The 13,727-nt window shown below is 31.4% G+C and overlaps 1 protein-coding gene and 1 long non-coding RNA gene across 2 annotated transcripts in view; one reads left to right on the top strand and one right to left on the bottom strand.

The window, feature by feature from the left end:
* LOC130674217 (uncharacterized) overlaps positions 1-13,727 on the bottom strand; it is a 161,749-nt gene that overhangs the window by 20,881 nt on the left and 127,141 nt on the right. The window lies entirely within an intron of this gene.
* LOC130675112 (uncharacterized) lies at positions 3,100-6,794 on the top strand. Its single transcript, XR_008991216.1, has 3 exons — positions 3,100-3,152; positions 3,336-3,441; positions 6,608-6,794. It is a non-coding gene; the product is annotated as an uncharacterized LOC130675112 (long non-coding RNA).

The raw sequence follows: 13,727 nt of genomic DNA, 5'->3' as shown, positions 1-13,727 counted from the left end.
GGCTCATCCCTGATTGAAAGAAACGATTAAGATCGATTCGAAAAGATTCAAAAAAAATTTTTTTAATCTTTTTGAATACTTTTAAATCGACTTAATCAACATCGATTTTGAAGAGGAAATAAAAATGAATCGTTTTGAATTGACGTATAAAAAACGATTAAAAAAAATTGAAAACGATTTAATTTTTCAAATACTTTTGAATCGACAAATAATAGTTAATTTTCTGGCTCGCCACGGTGATTTAAAACAATTCGAAACGATTCAATTTTTTAAATTGTTTTAAATAGATTTGAATCGACAAACGATAATTATTATTTGTCGGTTCAAAACGATTCTATTCAATTAGACTTTTCTAATCGTTTTAAATGCAATTTAACTTTTAAAGTAGATTTAAGAGTATTAGATTTCTCAATTTTAAAACGTTTCAAATACTTTTTAATCGCTTATTAGAATTTCCATTATTGGAATCGTTTTGAATCGTTTATTTTAATCAGGAATAGCCGGAATGATTACCTCGGCCCATTAATGGCGCTCGACTGTCGGTCGATTACCAGCAGCCAGCAATCGGCCAAGCAAGCAAATAAATTTAATTAAAAAAAAATTTTATTATTATTAATCTAATACAGTTTGTTACCATTAACGTCTAAACTATTCAAGTAAGGTAAATGATGTGAAAAAAACTCGGTGAAAATTCTGCTTGAACCTGGGCGCGAACTGCCGTCCTTCTGATTGCTGGGCCTAAACTGGATCTACTTATTCATTCTACCCTGGTGGTTTTGAATCACCCTGGAAACACTCTGGGAGTGGAAACACGGTATATCCATGGTGATTACGCGGTGTACGTGGAATCACGATGATAAAATGAAAAAAACCCACCGTGTAACCGCCGTGGATCCACCGTGATTCTTCCATGTTTCCAGGGTGATTCAAAACCGCCAGGGACTACAACCACTCGGTTTGATAAAATATACAGAGCAATTAAATTGATATTTTCAATTATTTAGAGAGAAAAAAAAATAATTTCGTACGATTTTGATTATAATTACATAATTTTAAAAAAAAAAACTTATTAAATTCAATTGATTATTTATCGAGAACCCAGTTGAATTAGCTTGCTCTACCACTATTGTTAAAAATGACTTAAAAAATTTACTACACTTATTTTTTAATTAAATTACTTTTTATAAGTAAAGTTATGAAATCGCGGTTGTTGATTGCAAATGATAACGAACTAAAAGATATATTGATTGTCAGTTGTAAATAACTTTCATCGGAAAATTAAAATATTTATTAATTAAAATAATCAGCTCTATAACTTCATAAGGTGCGTCGAATGCCACCTCAACCATCAAAATCGGTTCTTTCCTTCAAGAGCAACCGTAAACGAAAGAATTGAAAAAGATTTTTTCTCGCCTCCGGGCGGAAAGCGTCAACTTTCGTGCCGCTGTGCAAAACGGAGTTGGCGCTTTCCGCCTCCGTTGAGGAGAAAAATAGTATACACACATTAGGAAGTAAATAAGAAAGCCTCAGATCACATGTAATTGTTGGCCGACATTTCTTACTTTACTTCCCTAGGTGTGTAATATATTATTTTTTTTTAGTTTCTTTGAAATTTCTCAAAAACGAATAGATAAATCAATTTCAAAATTTAATCAGCTTTAGAACTTGATAAAACGCGTCGATGGCCACCTTAACCGTCTCAATCGATTAATTCGTTGAAAAGAGATCGTTGATGAAAGAAATAGTAAAAAATGTTTTTTTTTTCGAATATCTACAGAAAAATTGAATTGATTGATTACAAAATCTAATCAGCTCGACAAATCAATAAAATGCGTCGATTGTCACCTTAACCGCCTCGATCAGTCAATTTGTTTGAGCGTTATCGTTGGAGAAAAAATGGTAAAGAACGTTTCTTTAATGTCCCGCTAAGGAAATTGTAAATTTTCAAAAATTCGGGAAGTTATTGGTTTCGGTCCGATTTACGAAAATCGAATTTTCATCAGATGTCGACGTTTTGAGGTCCTAGGAAGCTATTCTGACTAATTTCACGATGATGTCCGAGTGTATGTATGTATGTACGTACGTACGTACGTATGTAAATACCTGTATCTTTTGAACGGATGAACCGATTTTGAACTTTAAGGTGTCATTCGACGCGGCTTGTCAATACCTTGGAGCTGAAAGAAAATTGAGCTTGATCGGTCGGGCTCGTTCAGAGATATTCCGAAAATAAAGTTTTTTCAAAAATGTTTTTTTTGGATAACCTTTAATGTGCTCGATGGATTGATTCCAAAATGGACTGGGCTCTAGAGCTTTATAAGCCGCGTCGAATGCCACCTCAACCGTCTTAATCGGTTTATTCGTTTGAGAGATATCGTTGGAGATAAAAAGGTGAAAAACGTTTTTTTTTTTTTTAACAACAGCACACAAACGTATTTTCGAGCTCGAAGAGCTTTAAAATGTATTCACAATAATGTTTTCTAAGTTCTTGAGCTCGAAAACAACGGGAAGTTTTGGGGCTGGCCCGCAGGGTCAACGGAAAGACCGATTTTTCGAAAACAACGACTCTCAAAGGTATTTTCGTGCTCGAAAATGTATACACGACAATGTTTTCGAGTTCAAGGAGCTCGAAAATGGCGGGGTTTTAGGGCTGGCCCGCAGGATCAACCGATAGACCGATTTTTTTTAACGTCGATGCCTTAGTGGGATGTCTTTGGGATTTCCCTATTGGGACCCAGCTGGGACTGCTCAATAAGAGCCCGATAGGTCTTTGCGTGACATCCCCATGTGGGGTTCCGATAGGGCAAACCAATAAGGGCTCAATAGGTCTCACCTGAAAATTTATAGTCGGGTAAACTTTCATTTATGTTCCACCGAGTTTTGATTCATAATTTCTGTGATATTGATTTCTATAGATAAGAATAGATTTTTTTGAATTTATATAAAAGTGGGATGTTAAAGAAGTGAAAAATTCCGAAACGTAAGAACTCATCAAAATCATTATTATCGACATTAAAGTTTTTTATAACCACATCATGACAACAACATAATTATCATTGAAAATGTCGTAGGTCACTATTTTCAACATATAAAAGTTAGCGATCCGCAGATCGATTACACAAAAGCTTACAAAACTTCGAGAACAACGATCGGTAATAAATTATAATTGCTTATATATTTTTAATTATATTTTTTATACTATTGAATATACGAAAAAAAAGTCAAATATTTTTTATAGATAATTTTATGCTCTATACATTAATTACAGTACTTTTTTATCATATCTTCGATAGTTTAGCTGCAACATTAAAATAAAATAATTATTTTTTTTACAGCTCAAAATATAAAATCAAAAAAATGTCGAAAATAATTTTATTATTATCAATTTTCGTATTGATTGGTGCTCATGCTGGTGCAGATGCAGCATGTCCAGGCGGTTGGGTGAGTAATTACCATAACACAGTAAAAAAATCTAAGCAATGAATGGTCCTGTGGGCCAACCCCAAAACTTCCCACAGATTTTGAGTTTGGAGTGCTCGAAAACATTATTATTATATTAGTTAACTGTTCAGCTCATCGAGCTCAAAAAACAGCTGGACGAAATGCCCATACGCAAAAATGTATATCCGAGAATATATGCCGGCAAAATAGGATATACATATACGATAATATTAAATATATAACCTGGATGTATTGGCAGGGAGCCCAGTATATGGTGGGGACAACTGAAACGATCGCAGCGCTCGCTGTGGATACAATTTCGTTAAATCATGCTCTCTTTGAATATAAACACATGGAAATTAAGTTTAAAAATAGTTCATAATAGTTATTGTGTCGTTAATGTTTGCCTTTGCTCATCGCTTGAGGTTAAAATAATATTTTATAATTTATTGATTCAAATCCGGTTTGGATAATGATTTTTATCATTACCTAAAAATTATTTTTTAACCCTTCGTTACTCGCGCTATACGGTGATTCCCTGTACAACACTACTTAAGCTAATAGAGTTGGCGTGAATATGAGTGAGACACTAGAGAAAGCGCGTGTAACGGAAGGTTAAAAAAACATTATGTTTTTTTAGTTACGATTTACAAGCAAATTATCATTAATTAAAATAAAATTATTTTCTTCAATTTTGTTAAATAACTCAATTGACTATTCTACTATTTTTTAAACCATTACCATTGTAATTGTCATATATTATTTGTTTTGATTTTATCGGTTAACCTTATTCTATTCTAAAATAATAGTGTTTTTATTTATTAAAATTTTTTATACTTAATTTTTTTATCGAAATATATTCAATTTAATTTTCTCTATCAAAAATACAATTACACTTTTTTATTTATATCATTATAAATTTTTATATTTTGATTTTATAACGAATTTTTATTTTTTACACTGATTTTATATATTTTTTATAATTCTTGAGCATGATTTTTTGTAGCCATCAGATGTCGTTTTCGTCGCGCTCCCTGCCAATACCATTTTGCCAAGATATATATGGGGCATTCCACGCCAAATCGGACGGTTTGAAAAATTTTAAATTTTGATTTCCTCAATTTCTTTTATTTTTTTGTACCCATCAAAAGACTCTTTTTCCGACATGTTGAGATTTTTTTAATAACCGGTTCAAAAGATATCGAATTTTGAAAAAAAAACCGCTTTTTGACGGTTTTTTGCTGATAACTTAATAGGGAATGGTTCAAATCAAAAAAACTCACTGAACAAAAACCTATCGTTTTTCCATGTACTTTTCGAAAAAAAAAAGATAATAGTAGTTTATCTATCGAGTGCGAGCGTCTTAGACTCAATTGTACTAGATAAATACATTTGTTTTTATGACAGATATTTGAAATGTACTACATTTAGTGCCTATCAATGGCAGGTTATAAATCCGCGTTTATTTATTTGGTAAGATTGTTTTGAGTATTTGTTGAAAATTAGAGAGAAGTCGGTAAGTGGACGAATTAAAATGATGATAAATTTTGTCACAAGATGGCTCGTTAAGTTACTTCGATATTTTTTGGTCGTTTGCTATCGCACATGTAACCAAAAAATTTTTTTTTGATCCGATGATGACGTCACTATTAGAACGATTAGGTATCTTTTTTACTAGCTGTATCTTATCTAATATTTTTAGCGGCCGGCCATAGGCGCTAAATGTCGTAGATTTCAAGTGTCTGTCACAAAAAAATTATTCCAAGTGTTTTAATATGTGTTTTTTGATTTTTAAAATCTAAATTGCATTTTTGAAAGTGAGTGCATGTTTTAATTCTCTTTAAAATTTTTTACAGTAAACTACTACTCGAACCACTTTTTAGGCCGGTCTGGTCGTGGGTTTTCCATGGCTACTATTTTTTTTTATTTTAAAAAATTTTTTTTCTCTATTTTATCAAATTTTATCACTGGTTTCTCTCTTTCAACGTATTTTGAAAAACTTCACGTATATTTTTTATTATAACAAGCGTAGGAAATGGTTAATAATTACAAAACTTTTATCCAAATCAAGAAAATATTTATTGCAGGAAGTGGTATAGAAAAATAATCATTAGTCTTTTTTAATAATATAAAATTTGATAAAATAGAGAAAAAAATTTTTTTTTAATTTTCAAAAATAAAAAAAAATAGTAGCCATCAAGAACCCACTACCAGACCGGCCTAATAAGTTGTGGTTTGAGGAGTAGTTTACTGTAAAAATTTTGAAGAAAAAAAATATGCACTCACTTTAAAAGATGCAATTTAAATTTTAATAATCAAAAAACACGTATTAAAATACTTGAAATAATTTTTTTATATTTTTTATTCCAAAAGTACATGGAAAAGCGATTTCTTTTTATTCAGTGAGTATTTTGATTTGAATTGATTCCCTAAGAAGTTATCAACAAAAAACCGTCAAAAAGCGGTTTTTTCTTTTAAATTCGAAATCTTTAGAACCAGTAATCAAAATAACCTCAACATCTCGGAAAAAGAGTCTTTTGATGAGTACAAAAAAATAAAAGAAATTGAGGAAATCAAAAATTAAAATTTTTCAAACCGTCCGATTTGGCGTAGAATGCTTCATATATTCTCATGCGAGAAATATTCATTTCGCTGAACAAAAGTAATGTTTGTCCGGCGATATCTGCGACACAAATAAACCGATTTGCACGTGCATGCTTTGTGACAAATCGAAAAAGCTTGTTGAGACTTAGATCCAATCAAACTCAGAAATAAATCGGTCGAGCGATTTACGGGTTATGCAACAAAAATTAAAGAAGAAATTTTCTTTATTTTAATATTTCGTAAGACTTGTAAACTACTTAACCGATCGACTTCAAAATCTAATCCAATTTAAGTCCTGGTGAAACCTTTCGATTGTGTTCGAATCAGTTGATTCGTTCCAAAGATATTTTCGGACAAAATATTAAACTTTAAAGTACCATGACTTTTTAAATTTCAACTTTATCTTTTCAAAGCTAAGGACTGGATTTTCTAGAGAATTTTATTCCCCATAAGTACGTCGCTTGACAGTTGATAAAATAACAATTGATTGATTATACCTTTTGATAAACGACAATAATTTCTACTGAAAAATAAAAAATCATTAAAATATATTTTTTTTTAGTGCCATCCATCACAAGGTCATGGCTGTTGTGAAGGAAATGTATGTAATTCGTATTGGTTTCAAGGTACGTGCGTAACTCTTGAGGAATACTTTGGCTATTAACCATGCGAGGAAAATAATTATAACAATACATTGAAAATTTAAAGATGTATTTTTCCAATTAATAAAACTCTCGATATAAAAAAAATTTTTAACTGGTTTTCATTAATTGACAATTTAATATCTTCTTTATCAACTCTAGTAGCTATTATAGTCGTTCCTACCAAAAAGTCGTCGCCCCACTACCATAACCTAGCATGTTTTTCCTATACCCCCACTATCCATTTTAGGACGACGTTTTCGTTGGGACTACTATACCCAAGAGTCAATGTAACTGGGTGCCACAGCCCAAGTATCGATGCTGTTTATGTCGCTTCGCTCAAGCCTGCGCACCTGCGACTCTTGCTAAAAGCATCGCGCTGACACATTATGACTTACCCTACATGTTGCGCCAATAACTATTATATAGTTTATGTTTTACTAGTTCCAATATTTTAAATAATAATTATAATTAAAGCATAATTAATTTACTCTATTGGACATTGATCCCTATTATTTTAAATATCTAATTTAAATTTTATTTTATAATTCATATAGGGTAAAAGTACCATTTGTGGACATTTAAGTGCCAGTTTTTGGTTACTTGAAAAATTTTAATAAAATGATACGTAAGGTACGTAATGATATAATGACTTTTTTTAATTCATTCAAAGGCAATTTTTTTTACTGTATCACAACAAAAATTTTTTTTTTTATACTTCTTCATTAATTAAAATAAAATATTAAAGGTATAAATGCGGCAGAGACAGCCGATCGGTTCTCGTGTGGCTCGGGTGATCACCGAAGTTAAGCAGCATCGAGCATGGTCGCAACTTGGCTGGGTGACCGCTTAGCCACGCGTTGAGCTTGATCGGAGGTCTCTGGCCGTTAGGCGTGGGATGAAGATCTAGTGATCGGTAAAATAGGAATTTTACCGATCACTAGAGCCTCACCCAAACCGAACTTTACTAGATACTCTTTAGAATCTAGTTTTTACGAATTAAAAGTTCTCAAAAAAAAAATATCTAATCTTCAAAATAAATGATTTTTTTATTTATTCTTATAAATATAAAAAAATTTTAACTAACTAAATTGAATGGTACATTATTATCGATTTTTGAAATTTGAAGTATTAGATGATCATGTTTTGAAAGTGTCTTAACTTCTATTCGAACAAGTAGAAAAATTTAATCAGTAAATAATATTTTAAAATAGTTAAAGTATAAAAAAAAAATTTTTTCTTAAATTTAACATTCAATTAATTAATAGTAGATTGAGAGCGCGTGTGTCAATAGAGAAATATTCTATCTTCATATAACATATGACAGAGAAATATTATATTCTACCAAAAACAGATTCTCTGTATAAAATCGCGCCAAGTACACATTTAAAATTTCTTACAATCAAGAAAAGATTCTTTTTACAAAAAAAATAAATCAAATCGAAAAAATACCAAATACCTAATATAATTCAAAATCATGAAAAACGGTTTCATAGAAATGAAAAAACAATTGAAAAAAAAAATTTTCAATGTACTTGGTGTGCATTACCAAATTTATTCAAGTAAAATTAATTTCTAGAATTGATTTTGCACATAAATTGTTTTCTAATAAAATTGAATTTTCTTTTTTTTCCAGTTTCTAGGCACACCAAGGACATTGAAATTTTTTTTTTTTCAATTCTATGAAAACGTTCTTCATGATTTTGAATTATACTAGGTATTTTTTGATTTGATTTATTTCTTTTGTAAAAAGAATCTTTTCTTAATTGTAAAAAATTTTAAATGTGTAGTTGGCGCGATTTTATACAGAGAATCTGTTTTTGGTAGGATTTGTCTTTTTTTTGTCGTGTTGATTGTTAATGATTTTAATATACACTATTAGAAATCGATTTATAATTTAAGTCAAGTGAGCCTATATTGTTTATAGTATTATCTTGTAGAAACAATAAAATTGTTTGTTAACAATTGTGGTAATTTTGTACTGCTAAATATCATAACCTGATTAATTAATTTTTATAAGACAGAGCTGCAATTGTTTAACGACAGTTCCCTGTAAAGTTAACGTCAAATATATCCGTCAACATCGGACTTTTCTGTTAGTAATTGAAAACATCGAATGGCTTAGTAGTTCGACCTTTCAGCACCTTCCACCTATTACAACTAGCATATGCTGCTAACTACTTATCCTCCCGCCCCTCTGACCCAATGGGAATCATTTTTTTCAGAATCTCAATGGATTCAAACTAAAAAAGGGTCTACTCATGATTTTTATGCATGTTATTTAGGTATTAGGTATCGGGTGACAGGAAACATTCCAAAACCACTCAAACTAGGTTTATATTTTTTCGAATACAATAAAATGATTTATTTATCTATTTATTCCAACTTTCTTATAATCTAAATAGATAATTTAATAAGTATGTAATACATTGATTTTCTTATTTAAATTATCGACTAATTATTGATAAGATGCAATAAATGTTGTAAGATCTCAATATGTACTCTCTAAACATGAATTAGTGGAAATTTCATTAATTACGATAGTGAAGCAGTATTCACTTCATAATCAGTGTATTTAAATAACAAATTAGTGAATTCTCACTAATAAATTTAGTGCTATAATTTTCACTAGCAAATTAGTGATTTTCACTACTGAACTAGCGATATTTTCATAATTTCTACAAGTGAAACTGTTATTCACTTCTTGATTTGTGAATTTCACAATTTCACTAGTAACTTTAACTAGCAAATAATTAAATATTTTACTAGATATAAATATAATTAATAAGTATGGTGCTATTTTTAAAAATTTTAATAAAAAACTTTCAAAATAAAAAAAAATAGAAGTACAGAACAATAATATATTTATATGAAGAGTACGTCAATCATAACATCACGGATTGTTTATTTCGTCATCAGTTATTGTTTGGTATCATAACGAATAAACTATTTACACACGGAGAAAAAAATGTTGTTCTGAGAAGTATACTGTATAGTTACAGTAACAATACGAAAAAGTTATCTACTAGATTGTTACTGCAACGATCTACTGTATCGTTCTGAGAACAATACGGTAGATAGCTCTGAGATCTATACCGTCTCGTTCTGACAGCTAAACCGTATCGTTCTGAGCCCTATCTGACGTCACGTGCGTTGCAAACGATATGAGACCTTTAAAAATCTTTATCATTAATAAATAAATGATCAATAAATAATTTTGATTAAATAAAATAATTTTTTTATTAAGCGTCTGCTAGCAACATTTATACCCGATACACAAAATACACGCAAAAATGGGTGCTTAAATAGGTTAGGTGGTACCGTGTGACGTGGCGACTACGGAAAGTCGTATAGGGTTCACAGCTATCTAATAGATAGTTACAGGGACGATACAGTATTGTTACCATAAGTATACATATTGTTGTGGTAACGATCTACGAGTTGCTATACTTCAGATCGTTCTAGGAACAATATTTTTTTCTCCGTGCACTCACGCGATCACATGCGTAGGCCAGCGCAGTGGATAGCATCAAAGACTTTCAATCGGAAGGATGCAGGTTCGAGCCCAGCAGTCACCGGGATTATTTCATCAATCAAATTCATGTATACTTCCTCTAAGTAATGATTCTAATACATTCATCACATTTCGGATTTAATTACAAGTGTCTTGTATTTTTTTTCGCAATATAATATTTTTTTTCACCGACGAAATCAGTGGATTCCCATATTCACTTTTCAATTTAGTAGATTCTCATATTCACTGAAACGATGTTGAGGTCCACCCCCTTTAATAGTGGGTAAATCAACCGTCCGTTACCTATTTCTGACTTTCGTAAGAAATAAGCCCGTGTCCCTTTTAGCCAGTGGGCTAATTATTTGGTAACTGATCCTGGTGTTACCCGGTTCGTAAGGACCAGACGACCGGTTGGCCTTGAATTTATATATGCCAAGTGCATATAAAGGATCGGGAGTCGTGGGGCATGATAAACTATATAAAAAATAGACTACAGGTATTTGCGTAGCAAGCCAAAGAGTGATAAGCACAAGAGGTTGAAAAAGTTATAATAATAATAGAATTGTTATACTTACCTATAAGTTGCTGGTTAAATGATGCAGGTAGAAAATAGCAGGTAATAGTTAAAAGAGACAATTGTGATCTAAGCATCACAATTGTCGGTTAAAAACCACAAGAAGGTGGATTACGGGGTTGCCGTCTTCTATAGGGAATGCTATAGGCTATGGTGTACGACCAAGGTCGTACGAGGCTGCGCAAGGCACACCTCTACGGGGTTGCCGTCTTCTACAGGAAAATGCTGCAGGCTAGGAATTGTGAGTAATTCACACGAGGATACGCCAAGGAGTACCTCTACGGGGTTGCCGTCTTCTGTAAGGAAAGGATACAGGCTAGGGTGTATGAATAACTCATACGAGGATATGTAAAAGTATATCCCCACGGGGTTTCCGTCTTCTGTGAGGAAAGGACACAGGCAATGGTGTATGATAAAGTCATACGAGGATACGTAAAAGTGTATCCCCACGAGGTTTTCGTCTTCTGTAAGGAAATTATACAGGCTAGGAGGTGTATAATCACACAGGATAGACCAAGGTATATTCGTACGGGGTTTCCGTCGTCCATAGTAAAAGCTATGGGCTAGACTTATCTAATAGTAATGCTTAGAAACTACTAGCAGGTAAAGTTTTAAAATTAAAAAAAGGGTTAAAATGTAAACTAAGTTTATTATAAAGACATATCGAAGAGTATATAAGAAAAGCTGATGATAATTGGCGCGCAGGCCTTTTTATAGATTCACGTCGGTGCTTACGCGCCGACGTGGTGCGCACCCCTTCCATTTTAAACACAAATGGAGAGGGATTATGAAATAATAATAATAATTAATTAATACGTTAGCAGGTAAACCAGATAACATATGGTAAATACACTCGGTAACCGTCTACTATCATGGTATGATAATGAGGTACCTTAAACCTCGTTACATCACTTATCAAATCAGTGAATTCCAATATTCACATATTCATTTAGTGAATATTCACTAATTCTGCGTGATACGATTGTAGCATTGACAATTAGTGAATATACACTTGAAATTAGTGAAAAATCACTAATTCATATTTAGAGTGTCATTGTTATAACACAAATAATATGCAGATAATAAATTTTATTCCCACAGCAGTCCTAGTATGATTTGAGCATTGATACAAAGTGGATCTTTCGTCATGTCGAGAACGAAAAACGGAGACTTAATACTCCAGACTTTTGATTTCTTTAACTTTCTTAATTCAAGTTTTTCTATATTTTTCTCAGTTTCTTTATATTTTTCAGTTTCTCTATATAAAAAAAAAACTTAAGTTCATTAAAAAAATAGTCTTCTGATCGATTTTATGAGCTTGACATTAAAATAAAAATAACTAGAAAACAATGCAGAATTCGAAAAAACTTTATTGGAAATAACTTTTAGATAATAAAATCGTCTACAAAAAACGTCCAATGATATTTTGTAATAGGTCTGATAGTTTCGCCGGAAAAGTAAGAAAATCTCAAAATTTAATATGAATTCGACTTCAACCTCAAATAACTTTTGAACAAATAGATTCCTCAAAAAATGATCAGAATCTTTTATTGGAGAGCATTGAATTCCTACACAAATATGCCTGCCAATTATTCCTATATGACGCATCGTTAGCTACTTATAAAAATCAGAAGACGAAAAAAAATTTTTTTCCATGTTATTCTTATGTAAAATAGAAAAGGGGGATGAGGAACCTCTTAATGTTAATATTAAGAGCTCTAATTTTCACTGGCGTCTTTTTTTATCTAAATGGAACTTTTGAACCTGTTTCCGAGAAAAAAAAAAATTTGTTATTTTTTGGATCACCCTAATATATATGTTTATTTATATATAGTGAAAACCTAAACATGCAAACATGCAAATAACCTTCTCAATAAGACAATTTATAGATAAATTGAGAAAAATATAGATAGCCCGAACTGGGAATCGAACCCAGACCAATTCGGTATCGCGCCGAGTGCTCTACCAGTTGAGCTATCCGACACTATACTATATTCCATTCAATTTGATCTATAACTTATTGAGCCACACCGTCCATCGTACGGTAATACACTATTTAAATATAGTGGAAACCTAAACATATATATGGTCGTATATTGCCAATTTAAAAATTTGAGCATAAATATTCATTTATGGCCATATATGACGATATATAGTGCTATATTTAAGGAAAAATTTGATATAATAATAAAGAATAAAAATCATGACAATCAGATGTCTCATGTATTCTATTAGTCTCTGAAGTAGGTCATTATTTTTTTTCTTTGATGAAAATTCGCGGCGTTGGCTGGGCTTGATCCTGGGTCCTTTAGATTTAAAATCTATCGCGCTCACCACTGACTACTCATACATGATACAATTGCGATTGCCTACAATTTTGACTATACAGCTCATTAATTTGACCATTTTTTCTAATAGATAAATGGTTTTGAACATTTACAAAATATTATAAAAACTAATTTTATGCAGGTTTTAACTTTGATTATAGCCACAATTTTAAACCGATCGCCTCGAAACTTTTTATACGTATTTTGAGGTTATTTAATGTCTTAAATTCTTAGTATTGAGTAACTATTAGAGTGATGCAGCCAAGCACATATTTTTACCCTTCGTCCCGCACTATGAGCGCAGGGTTGCAATTTTTATTAAAAAGATTATCTAAGAGGAAAATAAATTTCCTAGTCTTCTGAAATTTTATGAGTTCTCCTACTATACTTTTGAGTATCAACAAATAAATGATAATTATATTTACGAAATTTTATACATAAAAAAAATAATTTTTTTTGTTGGAAAACCTGAGAAATTTGGAGAACCCGTTAAATTTGATCAGATTTTCTTTGCAGTGTTGCCAGACACTCATTACCAGCAACTCATTTTCAGCCTATTTAATTTATCTCTTTCTATAATATTTTTATTTAAAACAAAATTTTATTTTAGTAAAAAAATTAAAATT

This window comes from Microplitis mediator, chromosome 9 (assembly GCF_029852145.1).
Source record: "Microplitis mediator isolate UGA2020A chromosome 9, iyMicMedi2.1, whole genome shotgun sequence".
Classification (NCBI taxonomy): Eukaryota; Metazoa; Arthropoda; class Insecta; order Hymenoptera; family Braconidae; genus Microplitis; species Microplitis mediator.
Note: the sequence above shows the minus strand (reverse complement) of the source record. Positions and strands in the feature narration are given on the sequence as shown.